The sequence below is a fragment of the Pteropus medius genome, unplaced genomic scaffold (assembly GCF_902729225.1).
Source record: "Pteropus medius unplaced genomic scaffold, Ma_sr-lr_union100, whole genome shotgun sequence".
Lineage (NCBI taxonomy): Eukaryota > Metazoa > Chordata > Mammalia > Chiroptera > Pteropodidae > Pteropus > Pteropus medius.
The window spans coordinates 11,640,213-11,648,002 of record NW_024354499.1 but is presented as its reverse complement, the minus strand read 5'-3'; the positions used below and the strand labels follow the sequence as shown (position 1 = coordinate 11,648,002).

General features: G+C 33.3%; 1 pseudogene; it reads left to right on the top strand.

Annotated features, from left to right (window-relative positions):
- Positions 1-7,169: 7,169 nt before the first annotated feature.
- On the top strand, positions 7,170-7,288 carry LOC120594690 (uncharacterized; annotated as a pseudogene).
- The last annotated feature ends 502 nt before the right edge of the window (positions 7,289-7,790 follow it).

The window sequence follows — 7,790 nt, the reverse complement described above, 5'->3', positions numbered from 1 at the left end:
AGCAGCTCACCTCCTACAGTTCCAGTGTTACAGCTCAAGCCAGGGCAATGCAGCCGGCTTATGAGAGAGAAGTCGTACTCCCAACCCTGTCTCTGACTGGTACATTTCTAGGCAAATGAGGACTCCAAATCTGCACAATTTTATTAGCCCAAAGAGCACTGCTCTGATTGGCTGGTTCTGTGTATTCTGATTGGTTGTTGTGGAGCCACTCTGTTTAGTTAATAAAGATGTAAATAAGGATATAGCTGCACTGCTCTGAATGGATGGGGAAGGTCTCAGTCCTGTTGGTCAAATACAATTCCAGAAACTCCTTATAACTGTTGGCTCAGCTGGCAGGAGCACAATGCAGCAATCTTAGAAGCCCAGTCTAGAGTTTTACACTGAAATGCAGTTCGCATGAGCAGCTTCTATAAACAATGGCTGCTGAACTCTGGTTTTAAATTTGGGCTCAATTAAAAACAAGGAGTTCTTGGCAGGCATTTTCTTTTTCAGGGTTGATTATTTCAGCTAAAGGACATACCAACTCAAGGCCACCTCACGAAGTCCTAGTTTTTCATGAATGGTGCTGGATTTTGCCTCTTTTCCCAGCAAAATATAATACAATATTTAAAATAGAAAAAGGTATAAAATAATTCAGTGATTACCCGAAACTGTCACTTATATTAAGAGATAAAATATTGCAAAACATGAAACTATACTAGAGCATTCCACTAGGAATAAACAACAATTTTTCTTTGATGTTTCTCATGAGAAGCTTTTAGGTTTTCTTTTGTTTTTCTTTTTAAAAGAACATGTATATGAACATTATTTTCTATATCTCATGAAATAGATATATATAAGGGTTTTGTTTTATATCTTGTTACAGAATTGCTGATGATAGTATACGCGCATCTTTAATGTTACTAGATGTTGTAAATTTGTTCTCGAACAAGGTTGCACCTATTTATACTTCATAGTGTGTAAAAGTATATGTTGCTTTAGATCTTCCCTTATACTGAAATTGATACATTAAAAACACTGTATATCTAACAAAGATGAAATTTTATTTCATGTAATACTATTTTTGTGAATAATTTGATTATTTTGCATTTACATGATTATTACTGAAGTTCTGAATCTTAATTGATGTTTATTTGCCAATTATATTTCTTCTCCTATGAATTGTTTGTTTTCTTTTGGGTTGTATGGGGATGGAGCATGTGTGTGTGGGCTTGTTCATGTGTGTGTGTATTTTTTATTGACATGTAGACTATTGGTGTATTCCAGATTGGTATCTTTCTCATATCTGTGATTTCTCCCCATTGTGAATTGTCTTTTTACATTTTCTGTTACCTTTCGACTAATATTTTTTTCACTCTCTAAGCAATTTATGCATGTGGAAAATATATAACAATGAAAGCACTGCTCATACTTCTACATAATAAATACCAAATAAATGGTCCACATAGCTAAGTTCTAAGAAAGTACATCATCAGCCTTTTCTTCAGACAGATATTTAATTTTTATATGTCTTGGGGTTTAGTGTTTGTAGTTTTTCTCTATATTCAGAACAACTTGTGGGCTGCTGGAGTAATGTTTAATTTGAAAAAAAGTCCATACGTAGAAAACAAAAATAAAAAAATTTGAAGTGATCGTTATTTTTTCAAAGTAACATGTTCTTTTACATTTTCAGTAGATATACAGATACATATATATTAGCAACTGTAAAAAAATTTAGATAACAAATAGTAAATGGACAACAAAAGCAAATATTAAAGTTTTTCATCGTAATATTTTATAAAGTTATTATTTTTAATCCATATACCTATTTCCGAAATAAAAGATTGTAATGGGTAGTTTTATGTGAGAACTTGATTGAGCCACAGGTGCCCATATATTTGGCTAAACATTCTGGGTTTGTTTGTGAGGGTTTCTATGGATGAAATTATCACTGAATCACAGACTGAGTAAGAGTAAAGCAGATTGTTCTCCCTACTGTGGGTGAGCCTCATCCATTCAGTTGAAGGTCTAAATAGAGCAAAAGGCTGATCTCCCCTCAAGTAAGGGAACATTTTTCCCTACCTTTGGCATCAAATGAAAACATAAGCTCTCCTAGTCCTTAGGCCTTTGGACTCAGTGGAATTATACTGTCGGCTCTCCTAGGACTCTAGCTTACTGACTCATGCTACAGATCTTGAGACTTGTCAGCTTCCATAATCATGTGAACCAATCTCTTATAATAAAAACATACATGCATACATTCTGTTAGTTCTGTTTTTCTGGAGAACCTTGACTAATACACAGATATATAATTTAATATTAAATAAATTATCCCCTCTTTCCCCCAACACATACACTGTAAAAGACAATTTACTATCTAACTAACTTTTCAGGATCTACCAAATTATTCAACTTTCTGTACAGATAGAGATATATAGCCATACATCTGGTAAGTTCTTTGTGTTTACTTTACTACAGAATCATTTTTTCTTACAAGTTAGAAGCACACCAACAATTATCTCTCATTTTCTCATTCTGCATATTTTTAATTTTCTCTATTTTTTTTTTTTTCAAAATAAGGCTTTAGTTTAGACATACTATTTCTCGTGTGCTTTTTTTTTCATATAATATATTAATGTTCGACCTGGGTCTTTGCACAGTTAATTTGGTGCATAGATTTTCTTTATTTTCATTTTTCAATTTACCCCTTTCCATCCCTCACTTCCAAATTAGGGATACCTGATCCTTCACTCTGTGAACTTGCAAAATTATCTTTCTTTCATTTTAGTGTGCATTTATATTTTCCACTTGCAAAACACTGAGAGGTAATTTATGTATATCTACTTGTCACATTTGGATTGTTCTCTTTTTCTACTCAATATTTGGTTGCCGAAAGGAAAAGTAACTACCCCAGGCTTCTGCTCTTCAAGTAAGAGAAAATACTTTAATTGAAACCCCAAAGAAACAATGTTTCTCCTAATGTCTTAGTTCATTCAGGCTGCTATAACAAAATACCACAGTCTGTCTAGTTTATAGTTATCTAATTAACTAATTATTAATTTTGCAGTTATCAAAGATATTTGATGCTCATATGACAATCCTAAGCTTCTGGAAAATGATTTAATTAATAATGACCATTACAATCTTTGACATAAATACCTAAGACTGTAACGTAAGTCATATACTGTGTGAAGCTGTTTGGTAAATTATAATAGAAACATAAAGTGCTTTCAAAATAAAATACATTAAGACTTTTTTATCCATAATTGTATTTGTCTTTTTTTTAAGATATTTTTCTCCCTAGCCTCTTCAACCCCTTGGGTGTAGCAAGGATCCTAATTTTGCTTCTCACTGTACAGAGTACCCAATTTATTTGACATAATCTTAAAATCATTCTGGCTTCTTGGCATTTTTGTGATCAAGATCATTCTATATCTCCTTTTCTCTCTTTCTTGATTTTATTCAATTAATTATATCCTCCTGGACTTTTTATTTTCAGAATACAGATGTTTATGGTTTTTTTTTCTAAAATAGAGGTCTAATGAGGAAAAAGAAACATGTATTTCTTTTTTAAATCAAAAAAGTGTTTCAATAATTTGTATAAAATTATGTTTAAAAATTTAATATTTTTCATGATAAAATTATAACACCTAGCTTTTATTATACAGAAATGTGGGTTCCTCATTATTTCCATATAGTGGCATAAATTCTAAACTATTTCTTGTTTCTGTTTTTATTTCTGTATTGAAGACTAGTAATCTTTAATCTCAAGTGTTTCAGCTTCCACGCTCACTTCTGATACTAGCAACAGTTAAATCATAGACATATTTCTTTCCTGAGTCCCTTCCTATTATTTACGGAATTTAGAGAAGCAATTGTATCTTGCGCTGAGGTCAGCAGTCAGTTGCCTTTTCAAGTCAGAGCGTCCCTGTTCTGTAAATGTTTTAAAAGTTTTTTGAACAATCAAAGAAAGCCAGGTAAGGAATATGGAGCCATATGTCTGTCGTAATATGACCATACTGTCTTCCTTTCATGGGCAACACGATAGCAAGCAGGTATAGAATCACTGCTTATAAAACAATGAAAAGAGGAAACTCCCAAATGAAACAGCTTTTTCTGAAGCTAGGTGCAATGGAATGAATCTTTGTGTGCTCCCAAATTTCATATGTCGAAATCCTAACCCCCAAAAGTGATGGAAAATTAGGTGAGAACTTTGGAAGGTGATTAAAGTCATGAGGGTAGAAACTTCATGGATAGAGTTAGTATTCTTAGAAAAGAGATCCCACATTGCGCCCCCAGCCCCTTCCACCACGTGAAGATACAAAGCCTGAGGATTCTCACCCAATTGTGTTGGCATCCCGACCTGACTTCCACTCTCCAGAACTGTAAACAATAAATTTCTATTGTTTGGATAATTTGTTACAGTGATAGAAAATAAATATGTCAGGTTTTCCTGATAGCCCCTTTAGTGTAAGATGAAGCCATGTGATTAGTTCTGCCCAATAGGCTGTGAGCAGAAGAGATAGGTATGACCTTGGGGCTAAATCATTTAAAATCCGATGTTTGACTATCTCATCTCTCTTCTCACAGCACATAAATGTCCAAGGCTCTAAGCTCATGTGCTGCCCTTTTCTGTTTCACTTAGCGTAATACCTTCAAGATCTATCCCTATGTTTATTACAGCATTATTTAAAATAGCCAACATATAGAAACAACCTAATTGTTCAATAGATAAATAGATAAGGAAGATGTTATGTATATGCACAGTGAAATACTACTCAGCCATAAAAAATGAAATGTTATCATTACAGACAACATATTATTATTATTATTTTAATCACCAGTATCTCACACACTACTGTGGCCTAAGGGATTAGTAGAGGCTTGTGAATGTCAACTCAAGCAGAGCAGAGACTTTTATTTGCTTATTGCTGCTCTTTTCTCACACTTGGAGTAGTGTGTGCCATGTTTTATAGACTAAACTTAGCCTATACAGGTGACTATCCTTTTGACTGTTTTGTTCCTGAATAGACATGTTTCAACTCATTTTCTAACTTTAACTTCTGTCCCAGGCTGCTCTAGCACTTCTTCTCCTGAACTACTTCTTCGATTCTTATCTACAAATTCTACTTTGCAAATATAGCGAGAACTTCTCTAATTTGTTTTCACCTTAGAACTTTGATAGAACTAAAAAAATAAGAACAAAACAAGGAACAAGAATATTTTGACCATAAGGTAGGGGAGAGGGGGGAGGTAGATGGGAAAAAAAAATTTTAATCATTTCTTCGAATAAATAAATAAATAAATAAATAAATAAATAAAATAATTTGTTTTTTACTTTAAAAAAAGACTCTTTTGACCAAGAACATCACATGTTAGAAACTGGGATGCAGAAATAAATGCAGCCTATCTTCAAGGAGCTTATGATATAGAGGGTTTGTATGCAATTGAGTCAGTTATAATCAGTGAGTAAAGACATTTGTTAACTTTTACTAAAATACCGAGTTTAGGACACATAACCTAAATAAAATATCCAGATGTGTGTTAAGTTTACATTAGATAATTTGTCATTTATTCAGGAAAAATAATTGACTACTCACTCTATACCAGTCACTATAATAAGTATTGGAATTATAAAAGTGAACTCAGCCCATATTATCATTGCCTTCATATAGCTTATGGGATTAATAGAGTCTCGTGAAGAAAGGAAGAATGATATTTCATTCAGAGGAAACAGCAAGAGAAATTGCATGTTGGCTGATGAATTGAAGATGATCTAGAACATCTAGGTTACAAGACTACGTATGTAGGAAAGGAACAGGATAAAGAAGATCAATATAGGCCTTATGTTAACAACATTTCAAGAGGCTTAGCAAATTTTTACGAGGAAAATTTGGGGTCATCAAATCATTTAAGAATAACATGATCTTACATGCAATTTAGAAAGATTGTTCTATAAAGAATACCGTAGATAGATGAGAAGTGGACAACACTATAGCCTGGATGTCCTATTATAGCAGTTCTAAAGAAAAAAAATATATAGGATTCTTTAAAATTAAGCATAGCAGAATGTGTAGAAAGTAGTTGAATGACAGCAAAATTTAAGCTTTCAAATCTCAAAAAAGAGATTGACTCAAAAATAAAGTCAGTCAAGACACAGACACAAACCCTTTATTCTGAAATCTCCTGATTGAAACTGGGCAGGTGGTAACTTTAATTTAATTGGTATTTTCTATGTTCCCTGATAATGATTTTCTCCCTCCTGAATCTCAAAACATATACTTAGCTTTAAGTAATTTTATTTTATAAAGACTTTCTTAGATAATGTCTGTTAATTTCTCCAAGATATTCAGCTTAAACCAAATCCAAATATTTCAGCCTTAAAAACTTAAAAAAAAAAAAACAAACGATGAAAACTATAATTGTGACGATGATGGTTGTCTGCTTTGATTTGAAATTTAGAACATATTCACTTCTATTGATTAAGTAACTTGCAAAGTTCTTATCTCACTATCATTTATTTTGCTCAGTGACAACTTTTTGTTTATATCTGCTGACCATGGACAGTTGGAACTATATCTGGACAAGTTTCCCAAAATCTGAATTTTTGTTGAAATAAACACAATGACCTCACCCAATCCCAAGAGGGTCCTAAGAGAGAACACAGAAGCAATCCTCTGGTAACTTTGTTGTGCTGAATTCTTTGGCTTAAAATGACAATTGTGTGACAATTGTGTGACTCAGTATACTTTAGTAAGCAGTATAAAAACTCCATGATTCTTATAAATTCATTCTGAAACTATAGAAAGAGATTTGCCTGATAATCAGGATGAGGAATTCTTGGCCCTTTCTATATATGCTAGTACTCATTTACATCCTTTCAGTCTTATTTCTGAAATAAGAAGAGACAATGAAAAAACGTGGAGAAAATTCCACCAACAGGAGAATAAAAAGACTGTCTTTCTCTAATTTGTAGACAAGAGCTTAATCACCCCTAACTTGGTAACCCCCTGGTTAGGAGAAAGCCTTAATCATGTCAGACTATACCAATCACTGGGAGGAACAAACATTCAAGAGAAGTATTTGAAAAAGGTAAGCAATTATTTAGAGATACCAAAACCAGAAATGTGATGTTTTTAACTCTTAATCATTATTATAATAATGGCTTTGATTTTAAAAATGGTTACCTAGTCTATGGCCATGATATCCTGAACAAGTCCGATCCCGTCTGATCTCGGAAGCTAAGCAGGGCTGGGCCTGGTTACTACTTGGATGGGAGACCACCTAGGAAGACCAGATGATGTAGGCATAAAAATAATAAATAAATAAATAAATAAATAAATAAATAAATAAATAATGAGAGATTGTAAGCTGACAAGGTCCTTGCAATCTGTGAGATCAAAGAAGGGTTCTCTTGCCTAAAAAATAAATAAATAATAAAAAAATAAATAATAAAATAAAATAAAGACTGGTTACCTGTGCTTGCCCTGCATGCAGCACTTCGCACATATTGTCACAAGCAATCTTCGCAATAACCCTATACATATCTGTTTCTATATTAACAAAGAGGAAAATAAAGCTCATATAACCTAAGTCATGCTACCTAGTGAGGACAGAGAACAGCGGGACTTGAATTCAGATCTTCCTGACTCCTCTAATCATTTCCAGTCCTTAATGTTATGACCTACCCTGGGCTTTAACCCAATATTAATACTGAGTATTAGTCCTTCTGCTCTTAGAAAAGGCTTTGAACTTTCCCAAGTGCCGAGACCTGCACGGCTAGAGGGTTAATATACCCAGAGGGGACGACA